General features: G+C 38.7%; 1 long non-coding RNA gene across 1 annotated transcript in view; it reads right to left on the bottom strand.

The window, feature by feature from the left end:
• The window catches only part of LOC131962825 (uncharacterized), a 250,953-nt gene that overhangs the window by 102,244 nt on the left and 129,899 nt on the right, over positions 1–18,810 (bottom strand). The window contains exon 5 of the long non-coding RNA XR_009389967.1: positions 11,819–11,872. This is a non-coding gene — a long non-coding RNA (uncharacterized LOC131962825). The remainder of the gene's footprint in view (positions 1–11,818; positions 11,873–18,810) is intronic.

The raw sequence follows: 18,810 nt of genomic DNA, 5'->3' as shown, positions 1-18,810 counted from the left end.
ATATTTCCATGATATGTAACTTTACACTCGTACTGCACTACATTTCAGAGGGAAATATTTTTTTTAATTCTAACTCTATGAAATTAATCTGATAGCTGTAGTTACTTCGCAGATTTTGCATACAACTATAAAATTATTTTTTATAGATCAAACCACCCAGTTGAAATTGACTCTAATACTTAAATGCTGCTTACATGTTAGTTTATCAAGAATACAAAATAATAATCCAATTACAGATTATAAAAATAACTTTGTTAATGAGTACATATACTTTGAGCATATTTTGCTAGTGACTCTTTTGGACTTTTAAGATATTGTGCATCATTTACCAAACATTTGAAAAGTAAATGTTAAGTGTACTGAAGTAGCATTAGAGTAGATGCACTTTGTGACTTTCCACCAGTATAACACAGATCATTTGAATGGAATTATTGCATTGCAATTGTTATTTTGTCCACATGTGACAAAAAGAAAGTTATTTGAAAAATATTTTCAGTCTGATAGAGAGGTAAAAAGAAGTTATTAGAGTAAGAGCTGTCCTCCTAGGGCCCTGCAGTACTGACACCTTATTGGCTCGCTTTTGACTTCCAGGGCAGGATGTTAATCCTCCTGGACATCCCTGGACACTTTGGACCATTTCAGGCTATTTGCCAGTCTGCTAAAGATCTAAGGGAAAAAGCAACTGATATTAATTAGCAGGGTTTTCTCTCAGCTGTTCTGAATAATAGTGGAGCAGCACCCCCTTGTGGATGATCTCCGACATTGCAGGCTGCAGCAACTAGAAGCTGAACATCAGATCTTTAGATTGTTCAGGATAATCACGTAAAAAGTTTGCACACTATCATAAGTATAGACTGTGTATATATAACAATTGCATTAAGAAGCAATGGAGTGCATATGTGCATGCACAACAACACAGGGAATGTGAAAAACGAGAAAAAATGAGATGTAAATGTAACTCAATTCAATGCAGAAGTAATTTTATCTGCTAAAAAAATCAAACCACACTCCTTAAAAGTCAGACAGTGTTGCCCAGGTATGGAGTAAAGCTACGAATGCAGAGACCTTTTCCAAAGAAATAATAAAAATACCAATTAGTCCGTGTTCAGTCAGTCTGAGACATGGACAAAAAGAGCAGACTTTCAATGAAAACAATGAGAGCTCGGACATCTCTCTCCTCCCTTCCCTCTGATTTTAGTAATAGAGTGTCTGATCAATTCCAGACAAAGTAATTATGAAGTTGTGAGTACCACACCGCTGGGAGAAGACGCTTTAATCAACTCAGAGTATGACTTCGCAAATTAACTTGGACCCAGGTCAGGAAGCTTTCAAGCCTTCCCCTCTTTCTTCAAACAATTTATCTTCTTTTGTTTCCACACGTCTCACCTGCTGCTCTTCACTTACCTTTAAAGCTTTAAAGTCAAAGTTATATAGTTGTGAAGTGAGTTTGCAAACTGATGCAGAAGTCAGTATTCTAACTGGGTGTTATCAACTTATTTAGTACAATATCATAACAAACTGAAGCATGATTTACAGTTTCTGATCACTCTTAGTATTTATTTTACACCAGAGCCACTTCACATTGTTTTTCAGGGCTGTGTGTGGGTGATGACATTGTTTTGCAGCTATTTTAACAGGCTAAATAATCAGAATTTTTTCAAAAAGTTTGGGTTTGCAGGTTCTTTAAATTGTACATCACTCATATTTAGATGTGGAGTTAGCTGCACCCTCTAGTGGCTGTAGTAATTATGACGGACACGAAGGCAGAAGTGATGAACGGAGTATAAAAACAAAGGGGATAGCGAGGAAATTAAGTATAAACAACAAAAAGTTGTTGGTGTTTGTGATGTGAAAACAAACTGAAGTTATGTTATTTAAAGTATCACAACTAAACTTACATGCATTGTGTTTTTACGCCACCCTAACAATCTCATTTCTGGTAGTTACGTACATTTTTTTGACTTTTTTAGACGTCTTTCGTAAAGCTTAATTATGATATAAAAGCAGCACAAAACATGCAGTATTAGTGTGAGAACTAGAGAATTTTCTGCAAGAGCACACGATGTTCTGTTTTGTTTTAAACTCCTTCTCGTCTCAGCACTATCCCCCCTCCCAAATCCACTTTTGTGTATTTCTATGTAAACAGCAAGTTTAATTCACTGAGTTCTCACATCTGTGATGCAATGATGCAATGGCAACAGATTTGGAAAGAATCCTCAGCAGACGCACCTTTGCTGATGAGGTACGCAGCCGTGCATAAGCATGAGTGAAGGGTGAAGATTTAGCTGCTGCTGACTGATTTTCCTCTTACTTCACACTCACACCAACACCTCGCTGATTATGTAAAGTTACACTTTTGCAGTCGAGCGGACAGACACCCGTCATTTGCCTTCCTACTTACAATCACAACTGCTTCCACTCAGAGTCTCACTCTAAGACTCTTTATTTGATATAATGCAGCTCCACCAAAGTTAGAAATACTTCATGAGCATTAAATTAGGATTTCTTTAGCATTTTCATTCACTAGATAAATGCTGGGAGGTGTGTTTTCTTTGCATCTGCACACAAACAGTTGATTCATGTATCTGTAATATTATTGGCACGCTTTAAATTAACATGTCGGTGCAGCGTTTTATCATTAGCAGCTTTGTATGGATTGATAAGAAACAAAAGTGGCTGTTTTTAAGAGACTGGTCTCCCCTCAAAAACATTAATATAAGGTGTTTGGACAGGCAGCAAAATACAACTCATACTTATGTTTTCTTGTGGATATCACACTCAGGGAGGGAAGGAGGAGAGCTTCAGTTTTTTACATAACTTCTGTGGCTCAGGTCACCCTAGTAACCACTTCAATTTTACAGTATTTACATTTATTTACTGTTTAAACTTTTTTATAACGCCTAACCAGGAGGTTTTTTTAACTGCCCTAGGTCAGTGGTATTATAGCCTAAATTCACAGAAAACTGCAACCTTTTTTTTTTTTTAAACCACGACCTGTACATGCATGTATAATGACGTGTGTGCTATTTTGTTGGTGAATAACACAGTATAATCTAGTTTCACTAGTTGCATTGGCACACATCAGAAAAGTAACATTCTCACTGTAAAATACCAGTGAAATAAGATGTTGACTCACACAGAATAAATTGTGAAATTCCTCTGAATTCCCAAAAGCACTAATGAGAACAAAGAAAGGAAGTAAAGTGCAGGCGAGCGACTCAATCACAAGAAAATAAACCAGTATAAAAAGAAGCTGGGCAAAAGAGAGAAGGAGCTGTTCTGAACTGGACTTTGATATCTCTTTATTAAATCCCACACAAGGCTGTGTTCCAAGAACTAAGAACTCTTCGTTAACATCAATATTTTCCTCAATATTTTAAGAATGCTCCGCTTCACTCTGAGGTGTGAAACGCTCATTTTAACAAAATGCTCATTTGTGTTGTTATGGGTGGAACTGACAAACTGTTCATTCTGTCGTTTAGGTTGGAGATCTTGTTCATTTCATATACTGGTGCAATGTGTACTCATAAGCAGTTTTGTATGGATTCTTACGAAGCAATAATCACTGTTTTAAACACCTTAGTAATGTAGTGATATGGAACTACTTGGTGAGGTTTTAGCAACAATAAAACTTGTTTAGGGTTAGGAAAAAAGAACAAAAAGCCTCAATGTATTCATTGTGTGAATGCTGCATGAATGGACACAGGTTTGTGGGATAACTAGGGATTTCAGTGCATTTATTCGTTGGACTAGCTATGAAATTCTGTGCATTATTTTTTGTCGGAATAACCACAAACAGGCTCAATAACATTATTTCACCTTGTTGATCCACCCGGATAATAAAATGTTACTTTATTGAATTTAGCTGGCAACCCAACGTCCATCCGTCACCCGGCCACGTCTCAGCCTGCTGAATCAACCATGATAAATGTCCATTTATTGTGGAGCCAGCAAGGTCTGAAAATTGAGCGTTTAATGATGGCTGAGTTACAGCAATTCAAATATTTTTTGTCCTGTGCCATAAGCAATACCCTTTCTTTTCTTCTCCTAGAATACCTGAACAGTGAGGCTCACTCCCGCTGAGCCCAGCAAAAAATAGAGAAAATTGAAATGAAACCTAAAACCCCTGCTGCTGCGGGAGATGAACTGTGTCTGGATTGTCAAGCAGACGCTGCAAACTGTTTGAAATAGCTTTGTAAAAGGACAGAGTCTCAGAGTCCATGGCCTCTCCTCCCTGGCTGGCAAACACGCTGAGCCCAGGCCCGAGCTGCTCTGATATCATCTGACACAGTGAGAGCTGCTGGACTCCAGGAACAGGAAGTGGTTTGTAACCTCCACTGACACCTGCAACATGTGTGCTGCTGTTTCATGTGAAAACACCATTTCTGCCCGACCTGTTGCAGGTTAACCACAGGTGTCAGTGAGGACATCATACCCCACTTTATTAGAGCCTCAAATAACTTATTTAACTAGAGCATAACCTATATTATTGGGTCATATCACAGAAATATCACTGTCTATTGGTATTGGTGTAAACTTTTTTTGATTTGCGCAGCTTTGAAGACATTTTTTATAGAACATATATTGCAGAAAATGATGCTCGACATGATTTAGATCTTAGATTTAGTGTCATATTGCAATTTAGCTTGTTTGTATTTATTTCAATTGTACCGAACATGCATTAGTAACACTTTTTTAGTCATTTATTTTATTGTATTAATTCTTTATTTTCCCAGTTTTCATTTCTAAAATTGGTTGATATAATATTAATTATTATTAATAATAATAATACTATTAATAATATTGATATTATCATTATTATTATTATTATTACTACTACCACTACTACTACTAATAATAACAATAACAGTAATAATAAAAATAATAACAGTTATTATTATTATTATTGTAAGAAAGCAGCTTCTAGACTAAAGGAAGTTTACTTTTTTTAACTTTTAGTTTTGTTTCCTGTTTTTTTTTTTTTTCTATTAGTTTTTTTTTTTCTAATAGTGTTTTTGTCGGTTCTGTCTGGGTTCTGTTTCCTGTTGTTTCTACTCTGAGTATATTTCTGTTGGTTCTTTTTAGGTTTTGTTTTCTGTTGGTTCGACTCTTGTTTTGCTGTGAGTTGGTTCTTCTTGGGTTTAGTTTTCTTTTGGTTCTACTCCAGTTTTAGTTCCTGTTAGTTCTACTTGAATGTTGTTTCCTTTTGTCTGTACTCAGAGTTTATTTTCAGTTATTTTCAGCTGCTTGGGTTTTGTTTCCTGTTGGTTCTACTAGAATTTTGTTTTATGTTGGTCCTGCTTGGGTTTTGTTTCCTGTATAGTGCAGGCGTGCAGCACAAAAAAGTCAGTCCAATGCGGTGACATGTAAATAGGTCGTCCTTCCCTTTTGATAAAGAAAAGTCCTTCGTTCCTTCTTTGTTTGAGTGTGTGGAACCAGTTTTGTCCCACTTCCCTGTTACATGATGTCCTCACAGTACTCCGGCCTGTGTGAGTTCACCATGATAGAAAAATGTTCCCCAAGCTTTGCTAAAAATGTATTTTTATCCCCAACAGTAAGAAGAGCACCATCACATAACCAATTTGCTGTGGGACAGCGAGCTTCCAGCGCGTAGCTCCGAGGTGCAGGAGGTTGTACACGCTCTATAATTCTGTTTTATAAACTAGTTCTGCAGCTGCACAGAATGTATAGCAGCAGCCTGAATCACAACCTGAGGCAAAACTGGTACAATGGTGATATTTTAATAAGTGTTCATGATAAAGCAGAAGACTTGGATAAAGTGAAACTAAAGGAAAAGAATAGAGTGAAATCTCATTGTCATGGCAACCTTTTTGGCCGAACGAGCCTCGCAAAAGCATATTTTCTTCGCTCTCCGGGGAGTTGGGTAAACTGTGAATATAATAACGTGATAATGCATCTGACACATACAGGAGGTGTGATGTGATGGTGTCTTTGTAGCTTCTCTTGGTTGCCCTGATAGTAATGCGCCTCTCTAATTTCCTGTTCTTTTATTAGAGGAAAGAGGCGTCATTCTACACGCCGAGTTATCAGCTTTACGTTGGGAACGCTATCTGTACAGTGTGGACTTTCATACTGCAGTTACAGAAAAGTATTCTGAAACTGCTCATTTTTTTTCTTACACCCTCCCTCCAGTTGCACAGAAAGCAAGTGAATTATCCAAATGGCAAATAGTGGTTTAGTAAATGGATGCTGCTCTCTGGTTCCATTAGGATGAGGGCTTTTCAAAGTCTGACAGTGGGCTCCCCAAAACTCCCTGTTTTTCACTGCACGAAAGAATAAATAAATATATATATATATATATATATATATATATGAATAGATAGAGGCTTAGTACTGTAAAAAGTATTGCTAGTACAACATGAAAATAATAATATTAAATCGATCTTGTGTCTGTTTTAGACTTTGTCTTATTGTTATTAGGGGAATAACTAGGTTGTGTGTTTTCCAGAACTACATTTCCCATCATTTGAGGGTTTGTGGGAACATAAACAAGGCAATCCATGCCCTCCAAGATATAAGAAAAACATATTTAAAAGCCTTGGCAAAGAGCTAAAGTTGTCACACTAACACATTTTTTTCCTATGAAATATTGACACAGAAGTTAAATAATTATTTAAAAAATGATTTTGGAGGGAAAAATACATACAAACAGGCCTCAATTTCACAGATTTCCACCTGAGGAAACATATGTTGGACCAATTAAATCTTTTGTTCAAACCGATGTCAAACCTCCAGGACATAAATCACAGTAATATCCTGCAGCAGGTAACAAACACTGTTCAACTAACACTGCAAAAACTAACTCAACAACCAAATAAAGGCTTGACAACACGCAGCAGCTGGAATATGACAAAGATGTTAATGTAGCTGGTGTTCACTACTCAAAACATCAACTAATCAGATGCAGAATTTGCTGCAAACTTCAGCTGTTGAAGTTTATCTGCAGGACAAACACCACAGCAACTAAATCAACAACCAAGTAAAAGTTTGAGCTCACAGAGCACTTTTGACCTGCAGTTTAATAAACACCAACCAGTCTGTTTTCAATGTAATCAGTTTCTGTTTATATTGTGACCATGAATGCATCAAAATCTACCACTGGTTTACACGGACACTGATAAAAACTTAAAAACATGATGATTTTGAGGCAGGTTCTGGTAGTGTAAGGTTTTTTAAGTTGAATTATGGATGTTTTTTTGTAGGATGTTGAAGGTAAGAGAAGTGGAACTGAATGTGGATCTAAGAATATGTGTGTCACGTCTGTTTTTTGGAGTTATGACTCAGAGAAGAATCTTTTGAAGCAACTTTACAGCTGACCTCAGCAACCCCCACATTCGGGTTCATGCATGTTAAATAAAGAATTCAGTAAACACAAACTGACTAACTGACACACTGGTGGGCTTATAGCAGCTCTGAGACATGTTGGCAGGATCCAACATGTCCATCAAGCAGCTTGGCTCAAACTACACACTGAGCACTCTCATGTATAATATGAGCCTGGAGTGGAATGAAGCAATTTTGTAAAAAGCACTTTCCACTATGGCAAAATTGCCGCTTTAATGTTCCTAGGAGACTGTATAGGACAGCAGACATGCAAACATAAAGCCCCCTCGCCCACCACACATATACACTCTCACACATCCTTGCATGCACAAACACAACAATTGCTACCATATCATTACAGTGCAGTCTCATACACCTTTCATCCTCCCTCTCCTCAGAGTCACTGGGAGCAAAATTTGATTTCCGCCTCATAACTCTCTCCATAATGCGATATCGCAGGCACTAAATTGCCGAGATAACCTTTATCAGAGTAGAGGTGAAAGCCCTGAATCGTTGAGCGGTTATTCCTCTGCCAGGCAAGAAAAACAAGGAGGGGGGGATAATAGATATTTTCCCTCGGGCAAAAGCCGCGGACACCTCGGCGGCGTCACTGAGCCATTTGGATCGACACAAGGTGGTAAAGAAATGTTGGGAGGAAATGGAAACGGACGGACCAAGAATCAGAATAATCCTACTGCCAGATGCCGTCTGCAGAACTTTATTCTTCTTTGCCACATCTGAGAAGTCATTTGCCAAGTCTGTTTGTGTATGTTTGTGTTTATAATGTGTGGGCTGCGAATTATGCTCTTTCAATAAATCTTTGTTTACTCAACCTTGCAGAAAGTATCAAAGAGTCGGGCCTCTCGGGGCTCGCTGTGCTGGTCTTTTCTGAATATACCCAAACCAAAGAGCTTGTTTTCTCTTTGTTTTTCTCCTGCTGAGGAATTATTGAAAGACTTGTATATGTATTATCTATATCTCTTTCGTCAGATTTAACAGAAGTCACGATGCATCATGCAAACCGTGATGCTGAAATGTGATTCTGTCCATTGCAAATGCAAACAAGAGGCGTTTCTTGCTCTTTTTACATTTTACTCACTGTGTCCTTGGAATTCACTGCAATATACAATATCTATACAAATCTATACGTGCTGCAGCTCTGTGGAATCAGCACAATCATGGCTAGAAGTGGGAACAACTCAAACATGTCTTTGTGCAGAATAACAGAGTTAGAATGACCGAAATCATTAAAAAATAGACATAAAAATGCAATAACTCCTTTGATAAAATATTTATTTTTAAATTGGAATAAAATGGAATTTATATGTGCAACACTTTTGCATGTGCCCATAACTGTTAGGAATATTGGAAAAATAAATGATTGATACACGGTGAAGATATTGAACTATTTGCATGTTTCAAACCTCTCATGTCCTCTCCCCTCCGTTCTGTGTAAACAGATTCTCAGTGTCATTTGTCATGTGACCATTGGTCTCGGCAGAATCAATTTAATGTTTTTAACAGGATCTGGTTAGTGCAAACGCTTTATTTTAAACGACACATGGAGAATAAAGAGATTTTGACAAACTTATCACTATTTTAAGCTCTATTTTGGTTACTTTTTCTCACATAAACTTTCATAACCTATGATCCATTTAAGGACTAGAAAGGAAAGGAAATTTAGATGGTAATGCCTGTTTTCAGTTTCTTTCTATGGCTTATTTGGATTATTTTTTAAAGGAAGCAGACTTCAGAGGGTTAAATGAAAAGATGATTCTCTGATGTTGGAATGATCAAAGACAAGCATGAAGCCGAAAACATCAAGACAAAGCAGCCAAGAACAACTGGTTTGAAATCAATAAAAGTAAAAAATAAAGTGCATGTCAAATTAAGTGCATTGTTTGAAATGATTCAGTGCAAGTCAAAATGTATTTTGAGGTATATAGTCATGAAATTATTTGTGCAATACTTTAGAATGTGGTCATTTATTAAAGCTACATCTTGTGCTTGTGCTGCTGTTGAAAGTAAGAAAGAAGCACCAGGTTATTTTTTTATAGTTTACCACTTCTGATCTCCAGCAGATTAACATGTTTAAAAGTGAAAATTAAAATGGAAAAAGGATCATGTTCAGCCACAGTAAGCAATCACTCTGAGACACTTAGGGGACTTTAATAATAGTAGTCATTCTGTGCTGAGCCACAGTCACACTTTGAGTTTCATTAACACTGCTCATATTCCAAATGGGGTGGAAGCAAGGGGCCACCTTCAATGGAGCACCGGAGACCAGCACTCTGACTGCATGTGTGAGAGAGAAAGTCCCTCCTCCAGGTCCAATTCACTCATGCAAATTATCAATAATGTCTTCATCTGCTGGGGTTTAGAATTACATAATTATTTTTGAGCAACACTTAGAACACTGGCTGCAGCAGGTAATTATAGAATAGGAATAAAAAGCTTTGAGACACGCATACAAATAGGAAATAAGGATGGAGATGTACTTTGTTTAAGCTGAGAAATGGCCTCAGTACCTGAGATAATAAGCGTTTTGATTATTCGCAGAAAATTACAAACACAGAGTCTCATATTGAGCTCAGCATGAAGTTAATGGGCTGATAGGAAAAGAGAAACAAGGAAATTTATTATCTTCTGTTTGTTCTCAGTGTAAAATCTGGTTAAGCGTGTTTCAACCACAGTGGTGATGGATGAGGTGGAGGGAACTCCAGCCGCACGGAGCCAACACGTCTGGGTTTTGGCAGGAGCGAGCAAGGTACATCGCTCCCACTCTGCCAAGCAAGCCACAACTCTTCCAGTTAACTCACAGCCATCAGCATTAAAAGCAAAAATATCTACCGGCCTCATTGATTTAAATGCAGCAAGTTTAAAACCATAAATATCAGCTTTGAGACGAGGAGCGCATCAGCGGCTGAAGCTTTATTTTGGAAAGCGGTCACGATTCGAGACTTAAATCACAAGACATCAGCTCTGGAGTGCTGCGTCTTCATTGAGTCCAAATACGTTTAGAAGAGATTAAGTTGTTGTGCAGCGATGAAATAGGATTTTAGGTCACAGCGGGAACAAGATCTCATTCTGAGGCTGCGTGTGTACAGGAAAAGACAAGTTGATTTTTAGCCTAATGCACCCTAGATCGCATCTATTCTCTGCCTCAAAAAACTATTAGTTCTGGGTCATATGAGGGTAAAGATGTGATTTTCTCCCACTGGTGTGAATAAAGCCTAAGACGCCCGGCGCATATGAATCCCAAAGCCCCCCCAGAAAAGCCCTCTGGCTCAGACTATACGTCTATCAGTGAGCATTAAGTGAGCACCAGTTGGCTTCTTCCTCCCACGACGTGTCAGTCTTCCCCTACTCTTCCTCCCTGCTTTTCATTCTCTTTCTTCCTGGCACAAAGGGGTCTATAGCGGGCCGTCTGAGCAGGAGAAAAGACCTTAATGTTTTTCAGGAAGCCGATGATGCCTCGGCCATACCCAATGTGCCACGAGCCAATAGTGGCGCTGCGTTAGAGCAGGCAGGACAATCTGCTGCTGGAGCCAACGTGAGCAGACTGGAGAGCAGCGGTCTGCGTGCTGTTTAATGTCCGAGCTCGGCTGCAGAGTGAGACCAGTCCCTCTGGTTATGGATTATATTGTATTAGAAACAACCAGAGTTGCTATTACTGCAGTAATGTTTTTTTAGATTTTACACTGTGTGTATGCTGCCTCTAACAATTTAGAAACTGAGCAAAAACAGCCTGGAGTTCAATAAAAAATACAGCAAGGTGTCTGTGGTGTTGACTGGAACATTTTGAGCCTTAAGTTTCATTTCCTGATAGTGTTTAGCTGATTTTTATAGTTTTTTTCACTCATATTCTTCCTCTTGTGTGGTGGGTATATTTTGAGATTGAGCCACCAGCATTCCCATCATGCTTTGGGTGATGTAAACACAAAATATTATGTTGCCATGCAGTAGGTCAGTTAGCTACGGGCTACACCTGAGCCGCCTGTTCGGTTGGTTTGTTTGTTTGTTTTGCACGTTTCAAGCACAGAAGGAATTCAAAACGCTTTAAGGCATTTAAAAAACAATAAAATCTGTATAAGAAATAGACAGAAATACAGGTCGAGGACAGTAATTAGATGGCACAGATGAAAATGAACAGTTTATAAGCTTGAATTAAATAAGAAATCTTCATCTGAGAAGTATTATTGCTGACAAATACTGTTCATTATTAAACTATTTCAATATCTCCATATAATTGCTTATAAATACATTATAGTGTTATGAAGTATTTATTGAAATATGACTTATTTATACAGTTTAGTGCTTATAAATGCAAAAGAACTTAAAGTGAATGGTTGACCGTGTATTTGTCTATATTCTGATGAATCGTTTCAGTGGTCACCCAGATCACTTAAAGGGATAGTTCACGTTTAAAGTGAGGTCATATGAGTAACTTGTTCATAGTCAGTGTGGTACTTACAGGAGATGACGGTCTGCACGCTCCACAGTTCAGAGAAGCAAACAGCAGCAGCAGCTGAAAATAAAGAAATACATAAAAATCATCAGTTTAAGGCTACATTTAGAATAATTTCACAACTTTGTGAGGCTGCAGCTGTGATCTATGCTCTCTGCAAAGCAACTATTTATAAACGAATATCATATTATAACACTATAATAACACTTCTCTCTGCAGAGATATGTGTGATAAAGTGAGAGGAGATGAATTACTTAATTGGTCACACATAATGTCGGAATAAAAGCTGGAAAAGACTGAAATGCTTGTAATATACCTGGTGGCCTGTAAAGTAAAGTGATGTAAACAAAAGATCGAACTAAAGATGGCTTCAGAGCTGTGAATCAATCCGACTCTACTTTTGTGACATGAGAAATACTTTCGAAATACTTAGAAAGTAAAAAAATGGCGAGGGTTAAAAGGGTCAGTTTGAGTTGTTATTGTTTTGATTTGATTGGTTATGTCTGTGAGAGGACTGCTGGCACCTAACAGGATACTTTCAGTGAAGAGTGAGTGGAAAACAAAATTAATCTTCTTAGAAATAAAAAAACAAACAGCATGTAACACATTAATCAGTGGGTTTTGTGAGAAAATGAGGAAGCCAAAATAATTTGGCACGATTAAAAATAATACCTTGTGAAAACAGAGTTACACAGCAGCAGTGAGAGAAAATCTCCTTGTTGTGACAGCTCGTCACACTCGAGGTGACATCCCATGTGCTGCGTGTTACATCGGGAGTTTAGAGTTATTTCTGCAGACAGCCAGAGGTGGAGGAAGTGACCCGAAATCCATTTGCAGTTACAATTTCATAAACAAGATCGTGTGCCTTTCATTCGGGAGAAAATTTGAGGACGGAGAAGTTCTAACAGCTGGGAAAAGACGTCATCAGTGAACACCTGCCATCCATGTGGCACAAGTGCAAAAGGCTAATTGGAGGCAAAAGTCATGGGAGTGTGGTCCCTGGATGAAGCTTTTGTTGATGCTTGACCTTGCTGCAAGCGCTTCATGAAAGGAGATGAGAAACTTCATTTTATCTCTAATCTCCCACCAACCTCTGGTGTGTTTTTGTCCGATTCTACCTTTGAATATGTGCCTTGAGAGCAGGAACAATACTCACAGAAAGAGTTGCTGAGCTGCAGCGAAGCAGGCTGAAAGTTAAAAAGCTTTTGTGCAGCAGGAAATGAATTTTGTGTTGATCGTTGAGCATTGAGAGTCCAGGCAGGGAACAGTAAACACAAACAGACTCCCACACAACCCACTTCACCCGCACATTAAAAACCACAGGTTTGTTTGGCTGCAATTTGGCTCGGGAAGTTCATCAAGCTGCGTGGGCGTCTTTGCTTTTATAAGGACATTATCCCTTCCTTTCATGCAGGTTTGACCTTTTTTTTTGTTTTGATTTTCAAAGAAGAAAATATACATTTCATGGGGAGAGATTTGTGCACCAAAAGTGGCTGATTTATCTGTAATAATGCAGTCAGTACACTCAGTATTGCAGCTGCAGGTGCTGCATAAATGCATCACAGTAAAGAGTTCTGGCTTTGAACAGTGAAAAGAAGAACCCACTCTTTGAAATGTAGCCAAGGAAAATTAAAAGATTCCTGAAATTGAATTATTTAGGATTGGTAGAAGAGTTTCAGGGGGCTTGCAGCTGCAGATAGAGGCCAAAAAATAAGACAGCCTGTATTTTGCCTCTCAGGAAAAAATACAGGCTGTCTTAACTTCCTTTTGGAGGTTGTTGGGTCTGTATGCAGCCTAAAAGAAGGGCTGCAGGCACGACTCGGGGCACAGGAAAACTCCTGCCTCCTCCTCCGCACATTTTTTTGGGTTAAAAAACATTTACTGTGATTATTCTCCCAAAAGACTCGACTCGAACATCAATCAAAAATAATGCAGGGAAGCCGAGTAGTTCCCAACCTTTGATGTACTCCTACAGACCTCAGATGAACTCACATACCCTTTATTATATCAGCCGTGCTCCAAATGTGTTCATTTCATTTAAACTGGATGTTTTTTCAAAGAACTATTCTCTGATTGCTTAATGAAAAGTTCTGGTTGGTGTTCAACATGAAACATAGTGTTCAGATGTTCCTGTCTGACTCTATATCTGCATATATTTACATAGACTTGACATTATCTGAGATACTAAGTTATAATTTGGGACTGAAAAGTGCCTTAAACCTGCAAACTTTAGCCACCAGGGGGCGACTCTACTGGTTCCAAAAAGAAGTGAAGCTATTGAACTTCTTACTTGATTTATTACCTCATTAAATATTTTCCTGATGAGTTTATGGTCTTGATCGCTAGTTTAAAGTCTTCTTCAATACACCATGATGTTCATTTTTTAAATGTATAATCCCATTTAGAGTCACATGTTAGATTTTCCCAGAAAGCACATTTTGTTATTAACCGAATGCTGCTGCATGGTTTGTTACACTGAACCATTTGAAAAGCTGTCACTGCAAACCAAAAAATAAATATTTGGCCTGTTAATGGATGATGCATTTGTCAATCAACATCGTTATACTGAAAGTTGCCTTGTGTCACCACCAGTCTTCACATAAAACTAAGCAATGCCCGTAGCTGCCAGTAGCTCCTCACACGATGCTGATTGGTCCACCAACTGACTGTTCAGACACAAAAACATCACTTGAAGCCTGACGAGATGGTTTTCCAATTTTGTGATTTCTGATTATTTTGTGCAAGAATGCAGCTGTCGTGCAAGGTAACTCTTCACTAACCAAAAGTAGCATCCCAGTTATTATCAAAGTTAATTACAGATGTACTTTGCCAACAAGCAACTAAGTTAGCTGGTAACATAGCACCTTGTTGTCCAAGCAGAGTCACTCCTGGCTCAAAAAAACAAGATGGAGACAGCCAAGATGGCAAACATACGGCTTGATGTCAGACAACCTTTATACTGTCATGGTGAATTTTCACTTTTTAGTCAATTCTCATTGACAGGTGTAACGAGTGGAAGTGGGAAGGTGTATGGATTGATCCCTCTTTTTATATTTATACTATTTATTCATTTACCATTTGTTTTTAATCTTGCACTGACAGGAATGCACTAAACTTGGTTGGACATGCAACAATAACAATAAACATTCTGTTACTGACCCTGCGATATGCAAAAATATGTTTATGGGCATTTCTATGAAACATTTTGGTTCCAGTTGAACTCCCCGTGACTTCACTGTGTCCTCTGTGAAACCAAACCCACGCGTTGGGTTCTTGTGCCCAGTGATGCCACTGAAACCTGATCTGCAACAGGCTGATGTTTAGTCACTAATCTTACACAGTCTTGATATTCATAGCTGTGATACTTTATCTAAGAACAACATCCAAAATGCTAATTCTTTTTAATCACTCTGCACTGCTGCCAATCACTGTGACATCGCCCTAACTGACAGCAGAGGGAGCCCCGGCATGCTGCAGAAGCTGAGGAGCATATTCTCAGTCTAGCCCTAATGTGTGTCCACCCACACGCAGCAACAGAGAGAGAGGGAGCCGCAATTAAAACAAACGACATATGATAGATTACCCTTTTGTTACATCTTATTATTCACGTCTTAAAACTAGAGCAGCGGCAACCTCTTTCTCCCCTCACTCTTCTCCGTCTCAGTTTGTTATTGACCCAGTTTGCAGCGGCCGTGTGAAGTCTTGCTGCCTGTCATCTTGGGATGAGGGAGGGGAAGTGGAGGAGAGAAGGTGGTGGTGGTGGTGGTGGTTGGGGGCAAATGACGTGGCGGATTGAAAAAGTTCTGTTCTATAAGGAGAGCGGGGCGGAGATTTCAGTGACAGCGGCGTGCTCCTTGCACAGAGTCTTTTGATTTGAGCGGTAATGAGTTCAGAGCCAAAGGCTGCGATCCGGCTCCAGAAATGGTTTCCACCCCCCTCATCTCTCCCTCCATGCCGCGTGTTGTTCCTCATAAACTGCCATTTACAGAGCTGAAATGCCAGCATCTGCTCGCATCGGAGCCATCCTCCACACTTATCTTGTCATTTTATATCTGTAAACAAGGAGGGTGAATAGGCTACATCGAGCTGGATGAATATTTGGGACGCATCTATCTATAGAGTGCCACAGACCAGGAAAGACCGCAGAGAAAGAGCGAGACCTGCTTTGATAGAAGGAAGGAAAAAAGGATGTGTATCATAGCAACTGGTGTCACCACCCTGCTTCAGGCTACATATTGTTGTTGTTGATAATTTTCTTCCAAATACAGGATCAGAGACCTCATTATGAAACATGTCATGCTGTTTCTTGCAGTTTTTGTTAAAGATTTTGAATGCTGTAAGATTCTGTATAAACAACAGGGTTAACAGTCTATTTCCACATTTAAGCAGTGGTATTAAAGCTTTTTTTAACAGCTTTTTCTGTGTGTGAACCCCTTTCATCAACATGCAAACAGAGAATTTAAAAAATTCCAGTCAAGGTTGAGATCCTCCAAACGTAACGTCAAGGCCGAAGACTGCATGTGCATATTTTAATGGCCTTACATTGAAGTTGCTCTATTGCATTTTTTCTGTACAGTGAAGGGGGCTGCATATGGTTACAAACATCAAACTCTGCTCTTCTTCTTCTTTCCTACAGAGTTCTGCTACCCAACCCAAACCGGAGGGTTTCTTACAGAGTTTTGTGTTGGGGTTTGGGTCATTTTGTTGAGTAAACTTTTGAGTATGAGTCAGAGAGAAACTCTGAAAAGAAATTAACATCTTTTTGTCTTTCTTAAGGCTTATACATACTCTGCAAGAAAAGAGAACATTTCTTTGTTTTCTCAAGGTGGCAAGAACAACAACAAAGTTAGTTCTGGCCAGGACATTTCATACTTTTTCAAATTTCTGACCAATCACACAGTAGTTATCTGCCACCACACAAGTAAAACAGATCATGTGTCAAGAACAGAGAAATGTGTTCTCTCTCCCGGGGCTGCAAGAACAGAATGATGTCATTTAACTTGATAGATTAGCCGATTAGCTAATGGTTGTAGATTCATGAAATAAACATATAGCATGAAACAAATCGTACAAATCATGTTTAGTTGGGTTGGATTTTAACAGCAGTATCCCCAAAATTCCCAGTATTGGAGGATTCTGGAGTAGACTGTATTAAAAAACTGAAAATAGAACTTTAGGTTCTGGTCTCTTTTCTGCAGAATGCAACACTATCTTATAAGGAAAATGACTTGTATTTTACAGAGTTGCAGTGTACATGATGCCTCACTTGGCATATGGCACATCATGCTTAATGTATGACAGCAGGACAGCCAGCCTGCTGGATTACTGATAATGGTATTCATCATGGTGACAGAGAATGAAACATGCAAATATAGGAGTAAAGTCTTGAATAAATCAGAAAGACACTGTCAACATCATGCCCAAGCTCACATGTTAACCAGTGGTGGACAAAGTACACAACTCCAGTATTCAGGTCAAAGTATATCAGACAAAGAATATTAGTATTCATGCATTTACAGAACTGTTTGACTCTGAACAACCTACTGAATATGCTTTTACAGAAAGTTTTTCTGTATATCTATTTTGATTATTCACAAAAGTTTAACTGCACTAACTTACAGTAAGAACAGCAGTAGAAGTAATCTTCGATAAACTTTCTATTTGCTCTGTTAGAAGAACCGGTAATGTCGGAGCTTATTAATACTACTGATGATGATCATTTTGCCCCAGGATCAGTACCACATCAAAGCTATGCTTCAAAGTAATAAGTATTTTGAAAATAAAGTGAAGTTAAAAGTACAATATTTGTCTTTTAAATGGAAAAAGCAACACGTTTGCAAATTTTCATGAAAATTTCATGAAAGTCTGGCCAGAACATTTTCCATGATTCTGCTGACAAACAAACCAAAAACCTCCCAGATGGACTTAATAAACAAGAAATAACAATGAATAGTATATTTTATGATGCTGAACGATGCTGACTTTCTGCCATATTCGTTTCCATTCTGAACTGAACCTTGTGCACTGTCCACCGCTGCTCCAGACATCCAGACTAGGTGTTATTATTCATAGCAGTGAGGGGAAATGTGAACTCTGGGGTCCTTTGGGGCATGTGGAACTGGCCAAACTAAACCAGTGCATGACTAATTCTTGTGGAAATAGAACCCCATTTGAAACCCCTGCACAGTTTTGTGGCAATTATTATCTGCTTATGATTCCCTTGGAGAAGCGTACCAATTTCACAGCAGTGTTTTTCAAAGAGTAAAGCAATCCAGCCAAACATTATTTATTTAATGACAATCCTCGGCTTTCAGCAGATGCCAGAGTGGCCCCCTGCTGTCATTCTGACGTCGCAGTTTGTTGTTGGCCACTTTCCTCTCGGTCTCGCAAGGACTTACTCACTTTTAATTCACTAATTCCAGTGACGATTTTAGAAACTCTGTCATATCTGTCCCCTTGTTTTCTAATCTGATGATGAAGATGCAGCAGTGCACTCTGAAACCATCCACTTTAATTTAATTCCAAGACTCACCCTATTCTTGAAATTAGTTTTGTGTAAGATATTCTTCTGCTGCCTTTCAAATAAATACAATTAACGTCATTTTTATTTCTTTGAGAAAACTGGCAATCAGCGTGATTTATGATAAGGAGGAAAGTCATGTAAAGTTCAGCCTCCACTTCAGTGTGTGTGGACATGTTTTGAGAGTGTGTGTGGGTTGTGTGCTTCAATGCATCTGACTCTGAACTGTCATTTACCGTGTTGCTGCTCTCACTGCAGGCGTTGATCAGTGGAGGCAGAATTAGCTATCATATTCTGCAGCAAACACGACTCTCTGTCAGCCCATCCTCTCTAAAGTTTATCTCCACTGTCAAGGCGTTCGCTTGTTTAATCATAACTGTCTCCCCGTCCGCAGTAATTGTTTCCACCCAGGAGGGGGTTTCAGAGGTTTAGGAAATTGGCTTTTTATGCTGCATTAGTTCTCTTGCCATTTATTTGT

Source organism: Centropristis striata, chromosome 24, assembly GCF_030273125.1.
Source record: "Centropristis striata isolate RG_2023a ecotype Rhode Island chromosome 24, C.striata_1.0, whole genome shotgun sequence".
In the NCBI taxonomy this organism is placed as follows: Eukaryota; Metazoa; Chordata; class Actinopteri; order Perciformes; family Serranidae; genus Centropristis; species Centropristis striata.
This window is presented reverse-complemented; position numbering and strand designations above follow the sequence as displayed.